General features: G+C 38.1%; 2 long non-coding RNA genes across 2 annotated transcripts in view; one reads left to right on the top strand and one right to left on the bottom strand.

Annotated features, from left to right (window-relative positions):
* The window catches only part of LOC150019913 (uncharacterized), a 212109-nt gene that overhangs the window by 93652 nt on the left and 93025 nt on the right, over positions 1-25432 (top strand). The window lies entirely within an intron of this gene.
* Positions 361-22386, bottom strand: LOC150019915 (uncharacterized). The gene is made up of 2 exons (XR_016509307.1): positions 22272-22386; positions 361-447 (listed from the first exon to the last, which is right to left on the bottom strand). It is a non-coding gene; the product is annotated as an uncharacterized LOC150019915 (long non-coding RNA).

The raw sequence follows: 25432 nt of genomic DNA, 5'->3' as shown, positions 1-25432 counted from the left end.
CCCACCTCCCTCACATCAGATCAGACAGAGGGTCAGCAGAGAAGGCACTCCCTCCCTCTCTCTCCCTCTCCCTCTCCCTTTCTCTCTCTCTCTCTCTCTCTCTCTCTCTCTCTCTCTCTCTCTCTCTCTCTCTCTCTCTCTCTCACAAACACACACACACACACACAGGGTAGCACACCTCTTTGTATTCAAACTAGTTTCTGTCACTAGAGCCAGATCTGAAATAGAAAGGTGCATGTAATGCACCCAGCATAAAACTTGGTCATGGGGCTTGGTGAGTTTCTGCCATCTTTTCAAGTGAATAAGAACAGATTATTAGAATGTAAAGGACCGGAGAAATGAAGAATCAGCAAACTCTCACCTTGCCCCATTGTCCTTCACTTTATATTTTCTGATGGGCAATCATTCCACAGTGCGGTGAAGGTCACACACAATCCACTATTTCACCTGGAAAGCAAACCATGAGACAGAATTATTCCAAAAAATAGAAATGCCATATCACTCTTTTTAATCTGAGCGTCTAAATCTCTGTGGCTTATTGAATATGTGGGCAGCAAGATGCTTGAGCACCCAGCTATACAAAGTATGGTTCACAAACCAATTCTATCGGCAGCACCTGGGAGCTAGTTAGAAATGCAGAATCCCAGGCCCCACAAAGACCAAATCAATCAGTCTTCCAGTTAACCAGCTCCCCAGGGGATTCATTAGCTCAGAAAAACACTGCTCTAGAACATTAATTTCCAGAGAGATATGTGCACACCAGGACACACACAAAATGATCTATTAGGATGTGCCAAGGTTTTACCACTTTGTTTTTTAATTTTTTAGTTGTATTTATTTTTACTTTTGCTTATGCTCATCTCACAAAAGAAAGTCAGTTTCTCTACTATTTGACATTTAGCTTGACCGAGGTACATGTACAAAGAAATAAATATACATATTTGAAAGTGTGGACTCAACAGTTTTTTAACTGATGGGACTTTCCATTTAAAAATTGGGATGATACATCTAGCTAAACTCTGGTTTAATAAGACTATCTCAAAACAAACACAGGAGCCTGTCAAGATGAGGAGACAGAGAAGTATGGCCCAAAAGATGGAACAGATCAAGGTTCCAGTGGGAGAACTAAGCAATGAGGAGATAGCCAACCTCACAGATGAGGAGGTAGCCAACCTAACAGACACAGAATTCAAAACACCAATGATAAAGATGCTCACAGGCTTGACAGATATGCTTAAGTATGGCAGACACATAAGGAAAGAAGTGAAGGCTATGCTAAGTGAAACGAAGGGAAGTCCACACAAAACCAATGTTGAAGGGAAAGAAACCAAGGTTCAAATCAATGATTTGAAAGAAAACAATCAACCAGTACAGAAGGAATAAACAAGAATTGAAAAAAATTAGAGGCTTAGGAATCTCTGGGACAACTTTAAACATACCAACATTCAAATCATAGGGGTGCCAGAAGGAGAAGAGGAAGAGCAAGAAATTGAAAGCTTACGTGAAAAGATAATGAAGGAAAACTTCCCAAATTTGATGAAGAAAATAGACATAGAAGTCCAGGACGCACAGAGAGTCCCAAACAAGCTAGACTCAAGGAGGACCACACCAAGACACATCATAATTAAAATGCCAAAGATTCAAGATAAAGAAAGAACCTAAAAAGCAGCAAGAGAAAAGCAGAGAGTTACCTGCAAAAGGGTGCCTATAAGACTGTCAGCTGATTTCTCAAAAGAAACTTTGCAGGCAAGAAGTAGTCAAGGTGATGAAAGCAAGGACCTACAACCAAGATTACTTTATCCAGCAAAGCTATCATTTAGAATAGAAGGGCAGATGAAGTGCTTTCAAGACAAGATAAAGCTAAAAGAGTTCATCATCACCAAGCCATTATTATATGAAATGTCAAAGGGACTTACTTAAGAAAAAGAAGATCAAAATTATGAATATTAAAATTACAACAAACTCATAGCTATCAGCAACTGAATCTAAAAAATAAAAACAAAATCCAGTTAAGCTAACCAAAATAGGAACAGAATCATAAGTATGGGGATCATTTGGAGGGTTATCAGCTGGAAGGTGAAAGAGGGAGAAATGGGGAAATGGTGCAGGGATTAAGAAGCATAATCAGTTGGTACAAAATAGGGGGAAGTTAAGAATAATATAGGAAAGAGTGAAGCCAAAGAACTTATATGCATGACCCATGGACATGAACTAAGGGGGGGGTGGGATTGCTAGAGGGAAGGGGGGTACTTGACAGAGAGGAGCAATGGGAAAAAAATTGGGACTACTGTAACAACATAATCAATCAAGTATACTTAAAAAAAAAAATGAATATCTCTCTGTCCAGGAGGCTTCTACTGTTGCAAGTTGACTAGATGTCCCCCGCTTCTTCCCAGTTACCTTATAAATGTATGCAGTGGTACATAGCAGGATCCTTCTTTAGGAGACCTTCCCACAACTGTGCCTAGGCTAGTGTTCCTCTCCGCTAGCTGACCAGAGGACAGGGGACACATGCATCACACTGACCCTTCTGCCTGTGATTTTCTTATAAACCTTACTTTATACCAATACCATGTGATACAAGTATGTTCAAGTTCTTTGCAAGACCCACATCTAAAAGATAATCACCCTCCAGTAAAATAATTAATTCATTTCATAATATGTGCCACAAAGGAAAAGTGCAGGTGAGACATGGACACCTCCATAAGGAAGTAACATTTAAGTGGGAATATAAAGGATGAACATGACTTTTAGGCAGGAAAAATGACTATGTGAGGAAGAAATTTGGAACAGGCTAGATTCTGAATAATGACTGGTATGGTTGTTATGTTAATTGGTGAAGAGAGCAGGGATAAAGCTAGAAGGGAAGACTTGGTCCAGATGTTTGAGGCCATGTGAGGGATTTTGGACTTTATCACATAAAACACTTAAGCCTAGGGTGATATCCCACTTTGGGCTCATCCAAAAACAGCCCCAGAAGCAAGGACCGGGTACAAAAAGTTTATTTGAAAAGTAATTTAATTGCTGTGGCTCAGTGGATTGAGCGTCGGCCTGAGAACCAAGTGTTGCTGGTTCGATTCCCAGTCAGGGCACATAACTAGGTTGCACGTCAGGTCCCCAGTTGGGGGCACGAGTGAGAGGCAACCACACAATGATGTTTCTCTCCCTCTCTTTCTCCTTTCCCCTCTCTCTAAAAATAAATAAATTAATTAATTAATTAACAAACAAATAATTAAATAAAAAAATTTTTAAGTAATTTAAGAAGCGTGGTGAGGGTTGAAGACAAGGTAACAAGGAAAGCCAATAAGAAGTTCACTGAAGAGCATTGTGGGCAATTAGGGCTCAATCATGGAGGGGACCCTCTGGGAGATTGCATGAAACATGCCTCAGAACATTCCCACTGAGAGGCAGGGAAGCTGGACACTTACCCACCAACTCTCCACCCTTGTTGTTTAAAAGATGCTCTGTAGTGTTAACTCACACCCTGTTTGTAAGGTGAGAATGTCCTCATCATAAGATGGTAAAAGCCCCAAGGTAGAGTGAACACCCCAACCCAGCTTGCCAGGAATTTCTTGGTCATAGCACCTGACCAAGTCTTGCATCCTGAGAATTCTCAAAGTCCTGGCAAAATGAGATGACTGCTCATTCTAATATAGGAACTACCTGCAGGTGACCTCTGGAATAGGTTAAGGGAGTATGGATGGTGCACTGACAGCATCTGCAAAAAGGCATCAGATAATTCCACAACTATACCCTGTCTAGATCCTGAAATATCAATGATGTTTTGTTCCTAGAGAGTCAATGACACACCTTAGCAATGCCCAAGAAGATTATGAAACCGGACATTAAAAAAATTAAGAATGTAACACATGTTATTGCCCCTAATAAAATGCCTATATTAGTTTCCTATAGCTGCTATAACAAATCAATACAAATTTAGTGACAAAACAATGCATATTTATCAGCTTACAGTTCTGGAGGTGGAAGTCTAAAATGGCTGGCAGAGCTATGTTCCTTCTGGAAGCTCTAGGGGAGAATGCATTCCCCTGCCTCTTTTAAGACTCACATTCCTTGGCTTGTGGTTCCACATGATTCTAACTTATACTTCCACCATCAAGTCTTCCTCTCTGATTCTAACTTTCCTACCTTCCTCTCATAAAGATTGGGTGCTAACCTGAATAATCCAAGCCAATATCTCCATTTTAGAAACCTTAACTAAATCACATGTGCAAAGTCCCTTCTGCCATGTAAGGTAACATATTCACAGGTTTCAAGGATTAGGATATGGCTATCTTTGGGGGGCCATTCTGTCCACCACAATGTTCTTGATTCTGGGGCACATTTAATTATAAGATCCACATCAAATGAGTAGCAGCTTTTATGGGTGATAATCACTACCTAATTAAATGTATATATTTAATGTGTATCCTGATTTAAGAAATGTTAAAATGTGGGGGAAAAATTGCACATCTTGGAGTAGTGTATCCGTGATAATGCAACAAGCATAGCAGAGCTCTGTCTCCATAGAGACTCAGGTTCTATATGCAGAGCCTAAGGTGAGAAATGAAGACATTAGTCCAATAAATATATTTTGAATCTCCACCTGATACTAGACCCTGAGGGTGTAGCAGTAAGAGACACAATCCCTGCCCTCATGGAACTTTTGCCTCCTCATGAGAGTGGCAGACGTTGAGCAGTGAACCAGGGATGATTAGTGACATGAGGAAGAAGAGAGCAGATGAGGAGACCAACTGAGGATATCACAGGGCAGGAAAGGGACAACCTAGTACAGCTGAGCAGGTCAGGGAAAGTATGAAATAAGGTCATGTTTACACAGAGATTTCTGTGAAGCTTAGAGAACAGAATTTTAGTCAAAGGACAGCCCAACTACAAGGACTGTGGGGCAGAAAGAAGCTTGATTACAGTCATTAGTTCTACAGGAAAGACGTTTCCCAACTACCCTATCCCCATTCTCAAACATAACACCGCTCAGATGGCATTAACTATAAAACTTTATAGAAAATTCTCTTCTCCCCCTTGGGTACATGATGTGGTAGCACAAGAAAGGGAACAAAGTTAGAGGGGAGAAAAGTATTTGCTATAAAACTACCATTTTGTTCCTAATTTAAACTTGTATCATTTAGCCTACAATTAGGTCCAAAAGAAACATAATGCTTTCATCTTCCTACTTTCTATTTTCTTAACAAATGGTTTAGTTATTTTAAAAGTTCAGATGGGCGTCTTCTTCTTCTTCTTCTTCTTCTTCTTCTTCTTCTTCTTCTTCTTCTTCTTCTTCTCCTTCTCCTTCTCCTTCTCCTTCTCCTTCTCCTTCTCCTTCTTCTTCTTCTTCTTTTCTCTTTTCAAATGTGCAGCGGTAAAACCCCAATACTTCTACCATCTCCAGCCTAATACACTCTACTCTTACCCTTTGGAAGCCTTGCCCCTTTATCAGAAAGCCAAAGCTCAGATAAGCCTGTGAACCTGTCCTAGGGAAAACAAGATACAGGCCTGTCCCCAGACCAGAGATGAGTCAACCAAATTCTGTCCCTACTGTGGGTCAAGGGGCATGACCAATGTTTGCATGATCAAAACCCCACCAAAGAGAATAAGTATAAGTCTTAGCCCTTCTCAAGAGAAAGGGAAAAGCCATCTGGAAAATCCCCACCATCATTATGACAGCTACAAATTGCCAATTATTAATGGCTCTCAATCTAACAGCCAGACTCTGCAACAGAGATTTGATTTGTCAGCAACATGCTGGCGAGGACCAGTTCCCAAACAAAAGGGCAAACACACAGGCACAAAGAATCACACACACACACACACACACACACACACACACACACACACACGGCAGTTCAGAGGTTCAGAATCTTATGGCTTTAGAGGAAAATCTGGAGGAGACTCATTAGTGATGGAAGGAGAGGCTTCAAGCTGTGGCTCATGACTAAATCATATAACAGAACACCTTCTTATTAATCTTGAATTATACATCTCAACTATGTTTCCTGACATTAAATTTATAATCAACGTAGACACAATTAATATAAACAACTATTCAGAGTTATGTAGAAAATAGATTTTTTTTTTGTCCTTTGAGTTTCTCACGACAGTATTTTAAAAATTGCTCATTTGCCCGCCTATGAATCTGAAGGTTATTTTACAAATCATTAGAATGACAAAAATATAACATGCTGGCAATTCAATTATCAAGAGTGTTTAACTTAAATCTTTAGATTCCCCAAGCAAATTGGTTCCATTACTGTTATGACAGTCATTGTAAAGTCATATTATTCCACATATAAAGTATGTTGACCCAAATACTACAGGAAACAATGAGGGCCTGGAAATTTATAACTGTATTTGACCTGAATGTGAAACTGTAATCAAGAAACCAGAAAATTTTCAATAACAGCCTGGACTACGCGGAATACCTTCCATACCATATATCATCGGTTTGTTGGACACCCTTACAGGTTAAATGATGCAAGCAATTTAGTGCACGCTGGTGTGATGACCACAGAAATGAAATGTGAACTGGTACCTACAGGGAGATGTTTAGCCTGATCCATGAAGATTTAACCATAAGTCACTCATTAGTGTTAATGGAGCATGGCTCTCAAATTCCAGATGACACCTTGGGATTTTAGTGCCCATAGAAAAGGTAGATCAAGGCAGCTGCTCAGCTGTGATCTGGGAAAATTGAAGGTTGATAAAGTGTTTTCACCTATAAGAGTTGGAGAGAACTAAAGGCTCAATTTCTACTTTTACTGAACTGTCAACACAGAGTATTTTATAGAGACATTCATTTGGCATTCATCATCAAAAACTACCTTCTACTATGGCTATTCTGTCCCTTTTATATGTAACTAACCTACCACACAGCTATGGAAGGAAGCAATTCTTAAACCTTTGGCACTCTCAAAATTTAGCTTAGTTTTTGGCCTTAATAAATCTTCAGTAAATAATTATTAATGACATGAAAAAGCAAAAGGAGAAAGCAAAGATTATAAACTACCTTCAATTGTAATCTGAAATAGGGAGAATAATTACAGGTTTAAAAAAAAAAAAAAAGAGGCCCCAAGTAAAGGAATCACTTTCAACTATTTTGCTCTTGTGATTTCGGGTAAGAATGCCCAAAACTCCTAATTAAACCCAGGTCTAAGTTTTGAAGTTTCCATCTTGTAATTCAAAATAAGCTGTTCCTCAGCTTTGTTTTTTTTAATTATATTTTATTGATTATGCTATTACAGTTGTCCCCACTTTTCCCCCTTTTGCCCGCCTCTACCCCAACCCGCAAATCCCTCGGGCAATCCCCACACCATTGTCCATGTCCATGGGCCATGTATGTATGTTCTGTGGCTACTCCTTTCACCTTCTTTCATTCAGTCCCCTGTTCCTCAGCTTTGATAGAGTGTTTCTTGGCCTTTTGGTTGCTCATTCAACTGAGGTTAGTGTAATACATCTAACTCGAATGGTGTTTACCCTACACTTGCTCCGCTAACAGCAAGGCATAACAACTGGATTTCTACTTGTGTTCTCTTGGATGTCATCCTCATGAAATAAGATAAAGCAAAAGAAATGATGTCTGCAGGCACCCATTACTAATGAGGGGCGAAGTTAATCGGTGTGTGGGCAACAGTCCTTATTCCTTGCTTGCAAAACCACTCAGTGTCATGAACAAAATTCTCACCCTGGGTAGTGCTTTGTAATACTTCATGTATTACAAAAGTTCTTAACTTCCTGTCAGAGTTGACAATTTTTCTTGAGAAAGGTTGATTTTCCTAAAGTAGGCAATCCGGGATAATAATAACTTGTGTGAGGATTTCCCACCAATAGGCAGCCTTCTCATGTTCCAAAAGTAGCTACATGTGCCAAACATGATGGCAAACATTTTATACACATTACTTGCCCAAAGCAACTTTGAAAGGTAGAAATTACCTCCACATTGCACAAATTAGGAAATTCAGAGAGGTTAAGTAATTTTCAGAGCTCACACAGCTATCCCGTGACAGGGTTAGGAACTGAACCCAGCTCTTAGCTTCTAAAATCTATATCCTTATTATGTATAAAACTCATGGCCTGAAAGTTCATCCCACACTCAGGAAGCCAGGCCTCAACTCTTTCTCCCATTTCATTTGGAACCACTTATCAAGTTTCTCCAATTCTTGGAGTAGATAATGAGGTTAAAAATTATACTAACAGGTAGAAATCCGATTTCTCGCAAACCTCTACCCCTACCCCAACACATGCACACACGCACACACACACATTTCATAAAGGCACTATTTATTATCACTATTCTGTTTTTATTATTGACATTGCACTCAATCACAGGGCAGCACTGTTTTCAAAATTGGACTAAATTAAAAAGGTGAAGCTGAATTCTCCATTGGATCAAATCAACTCAGAAAAAACCTGATGAGTTAGTGTTCTAATGAAATAAGTGAAATACCAATCTATAAAATAAAATAAACCAAAGGATGCCTCCATTTTAAAAGTGAATGGATTGTTTGAAAGGAAGTTGAAACCTGCCTTTGAAAGGAAAGTTCTATCTATGGCAGAAATCTCAATCCATGAGAGCATTTCACACTTGTTATTACTCTAGTTTTCTAAGTATCTTCTTTGCTGCTAAATTTGAGATGTAGAAATGTAGAAAAAATTAAATAGATATAAACCTCTTGATCTCACTATCCAGAGACAACCTCTATTAGCATTTTGCATAATTTCCTTCTTCCTATTTCGATACAGTTTTTATTTAGCCGATTTCATATCAAAATTTAGCTTTTAATTCCTGAGGAGATTTGCGGAAGCATATGGGGACTCAGTTTTAACCTTGGCATAGTAAAACAATAAACATTGGTCAGAATTTCTTATGAAAGCTTGACTTTCAGAATACATATTCATTTAAATTCATTGATTTAAATGAGTTGAACCAAAGGAACCTAAATTTTAAAATATTACTGCTGTAGAATTTCTTCAGGTTCCCAAAACAGCATAACTTCATAAATTTCTCTAATGACAGGAAAACTCCAGTGAGGATTACAGAATTCTGCAAAATCAAGAGTAAGCAAAAGAGAAATTAAAAATTTTGAGGAAAGGGACATTAAACAGACTTTGTTCACTTGTTTTAATTAGTATAGCTGAATCTCAATTATCACAATTCTTCACCAGACACTAGTAAATGTGCTGAAACCATCCTATGAAATTAACAAAGCTTTAACACCACAAGGCCTTGTTTAATTTTATCCTAGTCTGCATTTGTAAAATAAAAAGTGATTTAAGCAAGGAGATAGGACATTAGAAGCAGGCAAAAAGAACAGAAGATTTGCATCACTTACGGTAAGTCATTTATTTGACTGTAATCCCCGTGAAGGCAAAGATGTTGCTGCATCATTCATTGCTAGAGACATGGTATCTAGCATAGTTAATGAGTGAATGAATGTAAAAATGAATGAATGGTTGCATCTCTTGTCTCCTCAAAATGGCTATAAAATTCTCATACACAAAACAACAGCAGAAGGTTGAATAATTAACAATCAGTGAAGAGATACTCCTTAGCAAACACATTTTTCTGGGGAGCAACAGCTTTCACCAGGCCCCAATACTACAGACAGAACAATTCAGATTCTAAACACACTGTACAACCTTGCTAAACCTGTGTGATACCAGGAGCCACAGACTTCTGCTGCCCTTCCCCTACTGTAGGTAAAAGCCAAAAAAAAAAAAAAAAAGCAGCAGAATTGTCCACTGACTGTCAGATAAATGTCTTGTTATTCTCCATGGTAATGTATTTATGAGGTTAATACCTGAGACATAAATGCAATTGGGGTCAAGGCTTGTACTCCCTAATCTACTCAGGTATTTTCGTTTGTCTTTTCTCATGTACATTTGAGTAGATTTCTCTCTGTCATGAAGATTATTTTATCTAAAAATATGAAAGTTTGAGGAATGAGATGAAAGTTGCCTTACCTGGGACGATCTCCCAATTCCTTCTGACTCCTGATTCATTTCAATTCAGCCTTCATTGACCATCATCAAACTAGATCCCAGATTATGCTACTGGCCTGGCACCCTGATTTTGTCATCATTTGATTTGTAATATATTCACTTAATTCAACCTATCACTTGGGTTTGTTCTGACAGGTATATTAAACTCAGAGCCCATCCTCCTCTGATCTCTAACATTCCCTAACCTGCCTTTCTGCAGGTTTCCCCTTCCTGTGCATTTACCTACAAGCCTCTGCCTCCCACACCACCTTTCATTCAGAGCTGCAGCCACAATCATTAGATCCTGCACAGAAGTAAATTTACATTCTTGAAAATAAAAGTCTTTGAATTATTACAAAAGCAACACACACACACATTTTAAAATTTATATGGTACAGAAAACCACAAAATAGGATGTAAAGCTTCCTTATGATCAGGAACCCATGGAACAATCGAGCACCATCTCCTTGTGCATATTCTTCTGAGTTTCTTCATAATTCAACACCTCAGTTTTGGCAGAAGAATTTTGTTTCATCTGTGTTATCCATCAATTTGGATTGAGAGTCACAAGAAAAAGAGACCTTAGTGTTATGAGCACATAATGTAGTCAAGAATAGCTTTTGGCACTAATTATAGAGTAAATCAATTGCAAAAAACAAAATATCAGGGATGTGTTGCAATTCCACACCTATTTGTTTCCTGGGTTGAATGCTTTTACTTCAATAACACTTTCACTTACCATGTTTATGGGTGACAAATAACGAATATGAAAAGAGATATAATAATGTTTTGGTATAATGGTTAAAATCAAGTTGTGCTTTGCTCCAGTCAATTTTTTCAACCTCCTGGGCTTTCTTCCTAACAAAACATATTTCATTCTTCCTATAATCTGCTTGAATTACAGGCCTTGGTTTTTGCAAGTCAAGTACTATAAGGGTTTTTAAACCTTACTGACTATAACTATATGTCTGAAGTCAGATTAGTTTGTAAGCACAAAAAGCAAATTTAAGAGACTATTTCTATCTAAGTGCTTGCATTTCACAAGCAAGATTGAATTTTACATCTATGTCCAAAGACCCATAAGTCTTACAGAAAACAGATATAACCACTAATTTCATTTCACCTCTGTATATGCACCTCTAACCAGACTGAAAACCTTGTTAGATTAATAATTAACTCTAAAAACACAAGGGGAGACAGAAGTATGTTTAGGAACCAAAGAACAACGTTCAGCCCTTGGTGCATGTATCTAGATGTCTAGGGATGTGTGCAGGGACAAGCTATATACTTTTATATGTAATATATGTTACCATTCAAGGAAAATATATACCTCCCCCTTCTAAAATCAGTATATATTAGAAGGTTTGGAGTCACCGTCCCCCCCTTCAGGAAATCACTGCAGGATGTAAAGTAAAAGCACAAAGCTGTACCATTTTGCCTTTTTCTTTTAGGAACTTAGTTTGCATTATCCTTCTGCCATATGTTCAGGTAGCTTTCAATGGTACCTCATGCAGCTGTGTCATTGAATTCCCCAACCTTAATGAACAAACTAATTACAGTCTGAAATGAACTCTTGCAGACTAGCTATCTCCTGCCATAGATCAAGAAGAGAACTTTATTACCACAACTACCTGCTAATTTGCACTAACCATAAAAAGTGCACCAGAGCATCCTTTCCTACTCCAGCTAGGCAACCAGAACACTGGAATTAATTCTTCACAGCTCAAGTTTGCGGTAGTATCAATACCTTTGCCACGGCCACAATGATTCTCAAGTACAAATGCAACTAGGAAGCTACTGATTTACTTGAGTTGGGTGGCAGTGTTGCTTTAATTGTTAGTGTCACTGCATTATAATTTACAGCTGAGCACTATTATTCATCTGGGTCTTGGATTTCTGTTTGTTTATAAAATATTTCCAAAGCAAGGTCAAAATAAAGGTTTGTCCATTTGAAGCATTTTAAATTTGTAAGAGTCAATTTATCAAATACGAATATAGCTGAATTGATAACAAAAGTTATCAAGAAAACAAGCTAAGGAGAGAGAGAGAGAGACACTAAATGTAAATCAGCCTTTAGTATTTGAATTCAACATCTATCTTCTGCCCCAAGGCCCAGACAGGGAGTCTGCTGGACCCATTCATTATAACACTGGGTCGGATTCCAACTACATGGTTCTCAAGTGAACATAACCTTGTGGTGGCTCTGTTGCCAAGTTAACGCTTCCTCACCAGAAGCAAGCCACAAAATTTTGAGAGACTAACTGCAGAGTGCACCGGGCTCTTGGCTTCATTCTCCCTCAACATGCCACAAAATTTCCCATTACCGTTGTAAAACTCCAGAGTGAAAGCTGGGACAACCTGTTATAAAAGTGAAAGTTAGGAGAGTTAAATTCTAGCCCCACTTTTTATGCATACTAGCTCTGGGACCCAGTGCTTGTACTTTTTTTCCTACCGGGTGACGTGGAATGAAGCTCCATTGAGAACATGCACAGGCATGGACTCTGCACGCGCCTGAGGCCAACATGCATTTAAGACTCCAGGGGGATTGTTTCTATTTGACCTTCTCTGCCTATGGCAGACCTTCTGCTGCTTATTCTGTTCATAATGCTTTCAGATCCTCTTATCCAGAACATTCAAAAATTATCATTAGCATCATCAAAATGTGATGTTTAGAGCATATTTCAGATTTCCTTTCCAGAGCTAATGTACATCCTACATTACACAGAAACCTGAGATTATAAGGTAATTTAGGAGATCATAAAGTCCTTCCAGCAAAGGAGATGAATTGTAAGCCATCTTGAACAAAAAAATGCCCCTCATATTTTTCCTTAGAAGAATTAAAGTTAGAAGGTAAGACTATATGAAGAATCCTAATAACGGTATAATAATGAAAAGTAGGATAACTATTATAACTCCGATTTATATAGGATGGCAGAGTTTCACATATATTGCTTTCCTATTCAATGCCTACATTATATAACCACTTGCATATTCTCTTATCATGTGATGAGATAAATGGGTGTCTAGTTTTCACATAATACTTTATTTTATTGATAAATCCATATCTTTCATTCCACACTTAGGCTCATGTAACTTGCTTTCCTTCCAGTAATTTAGAATGCCCTAAAGTATACACTCCTGAACTACTTTCCATTTGTTTTTAATGTCTTCTCTAGTTTTATTTCATCTCTGACAAAATGAAATTTACAAGCCAAGGTAGTATGATGAAGACTCAGATGGCGCTGGATTAAGCATTTGGTCAATTTACCCAGTACCATGTTAGGCCACATCCTCTTGCACACCCTAGCAACTCTCAAGGACCTCTGATCATGTCACTTCACTGTTTAAAAATCTTCAATGGCTCCCAGTGGTCTAGGATAAGGTTTCTGAGTAGAGCGTTGAAGTCTATATCCCACTCTCCAATTCTCATCAACCACTGTTAGGCAGAGCACATGAACCTTATGTTTTAAAAAATGATACCATCATGCACTTGCACATATCTATGTCTTTTTCCACATTGTTTCCTTCTTACCCATTGTTTCTTTCCTAATGAACTCTTATTCATCCCTTAAGAACCAATTCAAATGCTCCCTACCCTATTATTTTTTCTCCAAGCTTTCTGGGGAGAGTTAACAACTCAGAGCCCAACAAAGCTATTATTCTACTTACTGTAATATAATTAATTAGCCTTTCACATATCTGGGTTGTGCACTCTTTTACAGGCAGAACTATCTTTAATTAATCTTTGGCACAACGCTGAACATGGAGTAAACTAAAAGTACATATTTGCTAAGATATATTCTCACTCTAGAAAAAAGAACTGTCTTGACCAATAAAACCTTGAGAAGATATAGAAAAGAATTGACCTGAGGTGTACAAAATTAACATTTATCAGTTAAGCTTGGGTTTCAGACAGTATGAGCATGAAGGTTAAGAGCATGGGTTTCAGATAAACAGTGAATACTTTTTTAGTGTAAGTATGGCCTAAATATGGCAAAAAGAAGGCAACTATTGCATAAGTGTAACATGTGTGTGTGTGTGAATTGCCTCCTGAACTTGGCAATTCTCTCTAAAGTCAAACCTCTCTTCTGTGGCTTCCTAGTGTGTGACCTCAGACAATTTAATTAACATCTCTGTCCCTCAGTTCTCATTTTTAAAGTTGGGATAATAACAATCTACCCTATAGGATTGTTATGAAGATTAAATGAGCTTATACACACATAAAGCACTTAGAACACAGACTGTCATATAAAAGTTCTCAATATTAACTACTGCTACTACATAATGCCCATTACTATTATTATTAGAAATTTTATACTTACCTAAAGCTCATTGCATTAATATAGGCTTTATGCCCATCTTAATGCTTAATGTTATTGAATATTATGTATCTTCTTCATTATTAATAAAAAAGATAGACCCACACTTACAGAATCATACAGGTATCTCTTCTACTGCTAATCCGTTTTACCACCAAAATGGTTCAAATATTTTTTTGTATGTTATTATGCGAGCTAACAGATGTATTAACCTGATTGTGGTAATCATTTCACAAAGTATATGTTTAAATCATCACATTGAACACCATAAAAAATCACCACCCTGTACAACCTAAATACATATAATTTTTGTCAGTCATTCCGCAATAAAGCTGAGAAAGATGAAGTTGGTTACAAATAAATATATTTTGAATGAATTAATGAAAACATGGTACAACTCTAACTGAAGTAGTAAGAATATCCTAAAGATCTTCATTTAAACAGGTATGTTAGCTGAGCACAATGATTATCAATAACACAAGCCAAGCAGTTCTGACATGGTTGTAACACAATTTATTTTTTCAAGTCTCTAAAATGAGTCAGAACTAACCAGTGAGAAATTCAACCCTATGCAATATAGTTCAAAATTTTAGTGACAGAAAAAAAAGAGCAAATGATAGAAAGATTATATTCTAATGTCAGAGGATGGGAATCTCGTTTTCAATAATGAAGAATAAAATGAATTTTAAAAATCAATCATTATTTACCCACATATAAATTTATCAGCGCCTTTACAGCAACACATTAGGTCATTATGCTGGACTTCAAACATATCCTGATGGTGATAACTAGAAATAATGTCACAGGATCAGTAACCAAGTGTGATATTGTACAGATCATTAGAGCATGTGTTTATTTCTACACTGTCCCTATTGTTTTGTCATCACTTACCCAATCTAAGTCCAAGTCCCCTGAAATAAATGCACAGTCAAATGAAGAAAGAAATATGTCAAGTACGAAATAGCTCCACAATCTCAAATGAATATGCTCTAGTGGGAAATACTATCTCATGCATTCGTTGTCGGCGGCGGCGGCGGCAGCCGTCCGTCTCGAGAGACGATGGTGTAGCTTCTTAAGAGTCTATCTGCACCGCCGAGAATGGCTGTGCAGTCCGACTCGGGAGTGACACGGTATCTGTCTCCTCCCGTGTTGAATCGACATCTTGCGATGATGCTGGAGTGTCCTCTCCAGTGAAACTGAAGCTACAGAGCCTGGGCAGGGTAATATGGAGGGTCTGCTGTTGCCCATGCATTACTATTAAGAATATGTACACACATACACACACAGAGGCACGTCTCAAAGCAATAAAGGGCCCACAGAGAAGGAAGGTAAAATAGGCTTGCTGAGCAATCATTACCGAACAGGGGGGAAGCCTGAAATCAACAAAGGACCAGTCATGGGAAATTTATAAGTTAATATCAGTCACACCTGCAAATTACTACAGTGAGACCCTTGACCAAATCCAGAACACCATTTAAAGGGATTTGGTGAGATATTTATACATCCCTTGGAGTCACTAATATGCACTGAATCTAAATTTTTCAGTGGTCCCAATTAAGTGCAGTGGAAGTAATACCTATCAAAGAGCAGATAAAGCAAACTGAACTGTACCATTCTTGGGAACCTATAATGCACTTATTCACAGAGCTTACGATTCAGTATATAAATTTATTGTTTGTATTGAATGGGCAATCAAACTTTTTTCTCATTGCTTAAAAATAACTCTGGAAGGCCTTAAAAAACCCCAAACACAAAACATTCCACTCGTACCTTCTAGGAGTTTAGCAAAATATGTATTTCAAGCTGTTAGCCAAAATAACCCCATGTGAGTGACAATTTATACACAGGTCACATCCTTTCATCTCCCTTGTTTTCATGGTAAAGGTCAAAGCCATCAAGCCAACGTGCTTAGCCAGAGTCAGGGAGAGTGATCATTTCACAACCATGAAGTGGAACTCACACAGCAAATGAGGCTAATCATTCAGCAGTGATAAGGAAAAGAGATTATGAGATCATAATTTTCTCACCAATTGAGAATCACTGTGCATAATTAATAGGAAAAAAAATTCAGACTACTTTCCAAGAAAATAAGAGTACTAAATAAAATAATCTCTCATCTGGGAAGTGACTTTCCATTTCAAGCAAAACAAAAAGCTATCAGATACACACAAGGTAAGATAGCAAGAAAGCAAACCATCCTGAAAACAATTTCTGGTGCTTTAGTCTCAAAATGCGATTTATGACACAGAATGCCCTGAATGGCCTTGCAAATGCCACTCACCTGGCGTCAGTAGCATTCTTTCTGCTGGCAAGTGGGAACTGATTCTGTCTGCATTTATTTGGCTATAAATACAGATGATCTCTTCCTAAACATGTTATACAAAGCGTTGTAAAGACTGGTGAGGTTAACTAATGGGAGCTCACTGGTGTGTATCTGCCTGTTAAAACCTTATAAAAATCCTGCCTAACTTTTTCCAGATGAGCATCTCCTAACAAAAAAGATTCTCTAGTTATGTAGGAAGAAAAGATTCTTTCTCAGCCTTTATCCATCCAGTAGAGCCTAGACAGAATTCATTTTTCCATGAAAGAAATATAAAATAGATCTTTGGAAGATATTATTGAATCCCCAAATAGTTTTTTTTTTTTTTTTTTTTTCCTAAGGATGATGGATTTTGTTAAAGAAAAGACTGAATGACACTTTTTCTCAGCCAAGGACCTTGGTCGGCATTGTCCCGGGGAGTGAGTTGGGGAAAAGGGGTTCAAGAGAGTTGATATTTTCTGAAGAAAAGAGTGAGAAGAATTTGGAGTTCCATGCAAGCCTGGAGAGATGGTTGAGACAAAGGAGAGAGGGGAGCCAGCAAGATGGAGAAAGACCAGGATATGATATGCAGTGGCTTGTCCAGTGAGACACATCTCTGTCGTGGTTTGTTCAAAAACACCTTTGAGGATGGGGATGTTTAAGACATGATTGTCAGTACTATTCTATGATGTGTGATGTGGTCATGTGACTCCTGCCCTTTGATCCCACAATCATCTGTAAAGATGCTGACTAATAAAATAACTCTTTGCTGCTGAGGGGTCAAAAAAGGGCTTGCCATACAGAACAAAGATAAAGGACCATCACAAGATGCAGAGCAGGACAAGGGGGTCCTCAAGGAGTAACCCCAAGAAGACAAGTTCCCTAACATTTGTAGAAATCTTGGAAAGAGCATTGACATTCCAGGGGCTGTAGAAGAAAGGGTTTGAGCCATCTTATTCAAACCTCAAGGGGCAGAGTAACCAGCTGACATTGGGTACAGATATCTGAATTATTCTTGCAGCTTCTCCTTCTAGCTGAATATCCATCCTGTGCTTCAATTCTGGCGGGAATTCTCTCCTCGTGTAATCCCCAGCTCCATACCTTAAAACAGCAATTTTCAACCAGTCTGCTGCAAGAATTTTTAAAACATGCAATACTTGACAATTTAATCACATTCACTGACCTCTTTTCTTTCAGAGTGTCAAATTTTCTTTAAAAATGACAACAACCAACACAACAACAGCCATCCAATGTGAATGAATCAAAATTATACCTATTTTTTCCAGATCAGCAAAAAAACATATTTTTTTGGTGTGCCGCAGAATTTTAGTAATTACCTTAGTTTATGTGTGCCATAAGATGAAAAAGGTTGAAAATTGCTGCCTTAGAACTTAACCTGAATACTCTGAGCCATAATCTATTTACCAGTTAATTGTTGGTTCTTTTAAAATGTGATTGTCATCCAGACACTGATTTTATACACAGTTTAGACCCATGTCCTTGCACACAATTCCAAAGGTACACTTGGAAGTCAATTGGTTAGAACCAGGAGTACATTTCCCCTATTGAAATAATGTTATAAATCAAATATTATCAAACTTTAATGCACAACTGAATAGCATAGGAGGCTTCTTAAAAATAGATCCCTGAACTCTACCACTGGAGATGCACATTCTGAGGTGGAATCCAACAAGCAGCATTTTGATTACACACCAGATGATTCTGATGCAACCGCACTTTGGAAAATACTGTTATTAGTAGTGGTAAGATTTTCTTGGCACCCTCACAAAAGCTAATTTAACCCATAATATAATGGAAATGAGAGTAATGTAACTTTCAGCTTTGAGTACCCCCTCCCCCTAGTCTCAGATCCTTAGGCTAACAGCTCAACAGCTTTGCATATGGAGAGAGCTGGTGTGAGGTCTGGCGAACCCAGGAGGTGGCCCCACTCATAGAGGCCAAGTAAGTGGAGCGAGACAGCAGCAACTGTCATACAGAAGGGTTGCCATAATTCCCAATTCCCCCCCCCCCCGAACTTGTCACCCCATACAGAATTCTAATTAAGATCCTAGTGGCTTAAAAATTTTTAGATAGCTCCCTAACTTACTTCACTTATAGCCAAGTAATAAAATTGAAAAAAATAAAAAATCTAGCTCCATTAATTTCTGTATGATAATAACATTTTCAGAAGAGCAGAGCTTATTTGGGGATTTCTTCCCATGGAAATTAATTGAAAGTAATATTTGATTACAGAATCCAAGACCCAAAACAAAGACTGAATTAAATATTATTTTCTTTATGAACAGGAAAATATACCAAAGGGCTTAAGAGCCTGACTCTAACACAGTGTCCAAAGTGATAAAGAAAAAGAAAAAAAAAAAAAAAGGACAAGAAATATTCTAAGTAGCTGAAATTTCAGAGATCCTTTGCATGATGGCCTTCCAGAATCTCAGTCTAGCAAAGGTTGCTAAAAGACCCTTGACCTGAACAGGCAATTTTTAACTTTAAAAAAATCCACCACACTTATAGCAGAGTAACTTCTAGACCTTAATGACACAACATGATAATTTTATTGACTGACCTTTCAAAGAGAGGAGATCTAATTAGACATTCTGATATGTAGGTTCTGAATTACGATGAGCAAGCAGGGGTCTCTAATCCCCCCACTGATGCAGCTGAACATTTGGGAGTAATATCGCTAATTAAAATGCAGCATTCCAACCTGAAAGCAGAGCTCCCTGCTCTAGTCCATAACGGTCAAGCCTGCTGTTTCTGCTACCTCTCCCCAACACACTATCTACTATTTTCTACCACAGAGAGTCCCCTTATTACAATTTTCAATGTATTTCTATAATAGATGCAATGTGTTTACTTGGGTGCCTGGAGACTGAATCTCTTCAGGTGGGTAATCATCTGAATGATGAAAGTCAAGAAATCACTGTAATTCCCACCTTACCTCCTGCACAAAATAAATTCCATGTGGCTTCAAGATTTAAACCTAAATACTAAATCCACAAAATACTAGGAGAACAAATGAGCATCGTTGCCACAGGGTTTATAATAGTAAAAACCTAGCGAAACATTTAAAAACCTGACTATCCATCAATAAGGCAACATGGAAACATAAATTATGGTTTATTCATGCAGTCGCATAATATGTGGCTACTAAAACAGCTTTCTAAAAGGAGGAGGTGGAATTCTATACTCTGACCTAGAAAGATGTCTATGACATTGATAAGTGGAAAAGGAAATTATAGTAAAGCATGAATTAAACAAGCAAACAAAAAAACAAAGTGTGTGTGTAAGTGCATAAAAGAAATCCTGGGGAGGAAAAATACGCAAACCATTGACCTTTGTTCTATCTAGGGGCAAGAATATGGGACATGATCTCTTCATACAGCATAGTTTGAATTTTTGCTACAGCAAAAATGTGCAATGGAGTCACAGCATTAAAAACATTTAGTGAAACATGTAATGAACATCTGAAACCAATATAATGCTATATACAAATTGTACCTCATTTTAAAAGTATAAATGAGATATTTAAATTGTTCAGTTACACCCTGCCCAGAGTGGCAATCCAAACTAATATGGAGACTCAAGATGCTTGTCCATCATCATCATGGACTTTTCCTTCCACAACCACCCAAGCAGGGTTCCTTTTCACACACATATTTCAACTTACAAATTACTTTTTCAGGATGTTTTCTCCATTTCCTTTTTTCTTCCAGTTTTAGTCTATTTCTTCCATATATTTTAATTGGGGAAGTAGCCAAATATGGCTTTGACCTTGAAACATCTACACCATGAAATTTATAAAATCTTCTTTTTTTAATGGGATCTTATAAGAACCTCAGATATCTCTATCCCATTTAACTGGATCTGAAATCCAAGACAAGAAGTTTTCTAAATCAATAATTGATCCAGTGTGCAAAGAAAAATGTAATGATCCACTTCTCTGGCTTTCTACCCCCAGAAAGTCATCTGTCTCCAGCGATGAGGTGAGGACATTAGACAGAAGGCCCAAACGGAGTGAAGAAATAATGGCAGTCTTCTCCTGACCTGCTGGCCTCACTAAACCTGAATAAAACATTTTAAAACCTATATTTTAAAACAGTGCTTGGGAAAGGTGATATGGAGTGGGGAAGGGTACTATTTTAGGTAGATGGTCTGGGAAGACATCTCTGAAGAGATGTCCTTTGAGCAGAAACCTATAGGCAGGGGGAAAAGAAATGTCTCGGGAAAGGAGAACAGTTTCCTTCCTGTGCAGGTAATTTTCTCATTTCTGAACCACCTTTCCTTCTTTTTGTCCCGTGATTCTGACAGCACCATTTTCTTCTGTTTCTTTCTTGCTTTTCTACCCCTGCTGTGCATGCTCCTCACTGCCTCCCTGGGGTTTCCAGAGAGCCTCCTCTCCTCCAGTTCTCAAAGTCTCTGGTGGTAGTGATAGTTTAAGTGCTGATTCTTTCTCAAGGAGAGTTCCAAGGACTTACTGGCCTTTCTACTGGTTATCTCACAGACAAGAACTTAACTGGACTTCCTACATACTAACCCACAGACACTTTGAATTTATCTTGATTATAAAAAAACTCATTATCTTCTCCCCAAACCTACACAACCCTAAAAATCTTTAGTACTTTCCACTTGGAGTATAGAAGTGTCACAGTTGGGTCTTTTCCCTCACATCTCTCCTGAAGCCAATTCATACTCCATGATGTTGCCACAGGAATCTGATCATGGCACTTCCCTGCTCAATAATTTCAATGGTTTCCCACTATCTACAGTATAAAGTCAAAATGTGTAAGCCCCAACCTATATCATTACAGCCACATTTCCGGTGATACCTGCCACAATCTCAAGTCTTTGCCCCACCAGGTTAACAACTATCCCCAAATCCCATTGTTATATTTGAATGTAATATTCTTTAACTCCAATGTAGCCACAGTCTCTGATAAACACTCCCTGGATGTTATAGGATATTCTAATTGCTATCCCCTTTTTGCACCCTATTAAAGGGTTTTGACTGTGTATATCGGTCTCTTCTTGTGGTCTCTGGAACTCTGAGGCAGAGAACCATGGTGACCATATCCAGCCCAGACACAGAGCAGGCCCTTAAAAGTACCGAATCATGCTTCACAGAGCTTGTTTAGAGTCAGAGAAACCTAGTGGTTTCAGTAGCTGCAACTCCATTCGACAAAAGCTTCGTATATATTTCCCAAACGCCTCTTCCTATCTTAAAAGCATTTTCCTAGGTCATGTTTTAAATGCAATAACATATATAACTCACTTTAACTGGACATTTTGTACAATAAGCAAGTCCTACTATATACCAAAGCAAATTAAGAGTCATTTGGTAGAGTTTGCCCTCCCACTGAGCCTGCTAAAATTATTTGGCCCATCCTTCTCACGAAACTCTGCCAGTTTCAAAGCATTTAAAATAATCAATTAGCTAATCCTTGCAAGCACCTCTCCGGGCTTAGCCAGGGCTCTCAAAACAGTGTATATCTATAATACAAGGACAGAAACAAAAAATAAGCTATTCTGTAAAGCAGTTGGAACGAATATGAATGATGCTAGCACTTCAGCAGTCAGCAGCCTACACTGAGTTAAGATGTCCGCAAAAGATTCTCCCTTCACCAGGACCCCCGACTTCTAGCACTCACCAGCTGAAGACATTCCACAGACCTGAGGTAAGATTACCAGAGCCGCCAGGAAATGAAGTGTCATTTAGATAAGCAGGAACTTGTGGAGCACTGGATGGGTGGCGGTCCGCGTAACTTGAAACACAGGGATCAGCAGCACAAGGTGTAGAGGAACTAAAAATAGCGGCTTTGTAATTGCCCAGGCCTTCCTAGTGAAGAGGTTATTTAAGGTAAATTGAAAAGAAATGAAAATTTCCAATATATGCATTCATGTGTATACAAACACACATATATCTATATTTGAACTAATATACTAATTAACATTTTGAGTATTCATATATATTCTTGTAACTATTCTGTGAAATGGGTAATATTTTCCCCACTTTAAATTAGAGAAAATGAAGGCCCAGAGTGGTTAAATAATGAAGTGATGGGGATGTACTGAAACCTAGATCAATTCTGACACCAAATGGAAAATAATCATCATACCATACTACTTCCCGGTAATAGAAGCATTCATTGTATTATTTATCCATCAAGGGCCCGAACAAGAAATGATGGCACATTCCATCTGAGTAACTTGAAGAAAGTTTAATAAAGGGGTGGGTAGGTGTAGGGAAACCTCAAGGGACAATGGGTTGGGATCAGCGGTTGCTGTTAATACCCATAAACCTAAAAGGGCAAGGGAGATGCTGAAATTCGGAAACAAAGAGGCTAAGTGGAGAGGGACATATCACAGAAACAGTAAGTTAGTCCAGAAATGCAGCCAAAGCACTGGGAAACACAAAGAGAGGGGAGAGTCCATAAATTCACAGACCTCATTCTCCTCCCTCCCTCTAACCCCTGCCAAAGCTCCCACTGGCCAAAACAACCAGGGCCAGACGATGAGGCAGCCTGGTGAAGTACTCCAACCACCAGGGCACAGAACTAGGTGGGAAAACTGCAGAGTGGATCTGAGAAAGAAAACAGATTCATCAAACATGAATATAAGTGAGAATCCTAGTGTCATGAGGTTTTGTTTTGTTTTTTTTTTTCAGTCAGCAAAAGGAAGTATAGAGAGTTATATTATCCCAAGGATGAGGATGGGACGTGGGAAGAGAGAAAGTTTGGCTTAAAGCATGATTTTTAAAGTCACACTTAAGACTACAGAAAAAATATATAATATACCCTTACATTTTTACTTTCTGATAAATCAAGAATTATCAAAGTATAACAGTAAGTTTGTTTTTTTCTGTGTTTGACCTGAAGGCTTGATGACTTCGAGGAAAAGCAAAAAGTTGAATTAAACTATCTGAGGGTGGAGGGAAACAGAATGAAAAAGCAGTCAATTTTTTTAATCCTTCCTCATATTTTCTAGTGAATAGTAACCTCAGACAGTGTCCAAGCACGTGGTCTAAGTGGCTTCCTTTTGGAAATGAGCAAAACCATGAGAACAAGAGAAGAGAGAACAAAAAAACAAAAAAAAAAGGAATATAAACAAAGGAACAAATGAGCGTGTCCTTTTATTAGAACATCAGACAAGGGATCTGCACATTCCTTGAATTCAGTGAGCAGGTGCCAATATTGAATACATCTCTATATCTATAAATTCTTTTTATAAGTGTCACTATACTGAGTGTCTGTGTAATGAAGAATACCTCTGCCATTAACGAATAAATAGACATTGAAACAAATGCCTATTATAAAATAATATTTAAATTGAGATTAAATATAGACACTCCTCAATTTACAATGGGGTTACAACCCAATAAACCCACCATAAATTGAAAATATCTAAGTCAAAAATACATTTAATACACCTACCCTACCAAACATCATAGCCTAGAGTATCTTAAGCATGACCATAACACTAACATGAACCTACAGTTGTACAAAATCATCTAACACAAAGCCCATTTTATGATAAAGTATTGAATAGCTCAGGTAATTTATTTTGTGTACTTCTTTTACATCATCATAGGGTCACAAAATGGTACATTAAACCATCGTAAGCCAGGGACACCTGTACAGGCATCAGTGCCAGAGCATTATAACTGTTAAGACAACCCTTGATATTCAAAGGCAGAATCTTTGCTGTCTTGAAAAAAATTATGCAACCTGCTGAGAATGCAGAACTCAATATAAAAGCAAAGCGGGGAAGATATGCTATACTCTTCATGTTGTTTTGGTCAATCACTGCATAAAAACTGAAGGAAGGCAGTTGAATCCCATGGATTCCCCCTTTGATGTACTTCCTGGTGTAAGGGATGCTTCGCCTATGGCAGAGGTTTGGCACCATCACCATGTATATCCATTAGTCATTATAGGAAGAGAGCTGGCTGGATCATCAAATAGTGACGCTGGAGTTCTGATTCAACATCATAAGAGAAAAGACCCAAAATCAGCAAGCCCTTTAAAATGCAGACCTTGATCCATTGCTTTACTTCACAGGCTGCTGCAGGTTTAGCTTAAGGTGTAACTGCTGGGACAAGAAAGACCATCTCAAATTATCAGAACTGTCAGGGAAGGATAAGCGATTGTGGTCCAAATCTCTCACTTTACAGGTGAAAAGAAGCAGAGCCCCAAAGGACTTGAGATGGAAGGCATTCCACATCAAGGGCAAGCTGGTCATTTTTTTTCTCTTTTGGCAGAGGATTAATCTTTCAGGTCAAAACAATGCATTTAGCACAATGGCAATAGCAAATAAAATAATGTAAATGATCAGTCAAAAAAGTAACTGTACCTTTTCATACACTTAGGTATTAAAAAGAGAACAGTCATCATAAGTGAAACTGGAGCATGAGTTGAGCTAGAAGTGGGAAGAAGTATGTAGCCAAAGGCAAAATCTGAATGAACTGAAAAATAGAAATAAGAAGGAGAGCAGCTGAGTTTACGGGCTTGCATAAGTTCGTTGCAGTTAAGTATCTATAATGTATGTACTTCAAAATGTTCAATATAGACAATGGGACACAATGAGATGTTAGTTGGCTTAAGTTTCATTCAAGGGGCAATCAGTTGTCCTAATCAGGATCCCACATTCATAAAGTAAAAGCTCACATGCCACAGGGTCTACAGTTCCTTGTGCTACAGGTATTCATATCTCAGTGCTTTCTCTAATGAGTATAAAAAATTCATTGGTGAAATCAGCAGCACCTTAATCAACACCATGGATGAAGAAATAGGCTCTAGTATTTAAGATAGTG

This window comes from Furipterus horrens, unplaced genomic scaffold, assembly GCF_987537825.1.
Source record: "Furipterus horrens unplaced genomic scaffold, mFurHor1.1.pri manual_scaffold_2, whole genome shotgun sequence".
Taxonomy (NCBI): Eukaryota; Metazoa; Chordata; class Mammalia; order Chiroptera; family Furipteridae; genus Furipterus; species Furipterus horrens.
Note: the sequence above shows the minus strand (reverse complement) of the source record. Positions and strands in the feature narration are given on the sequence as shown.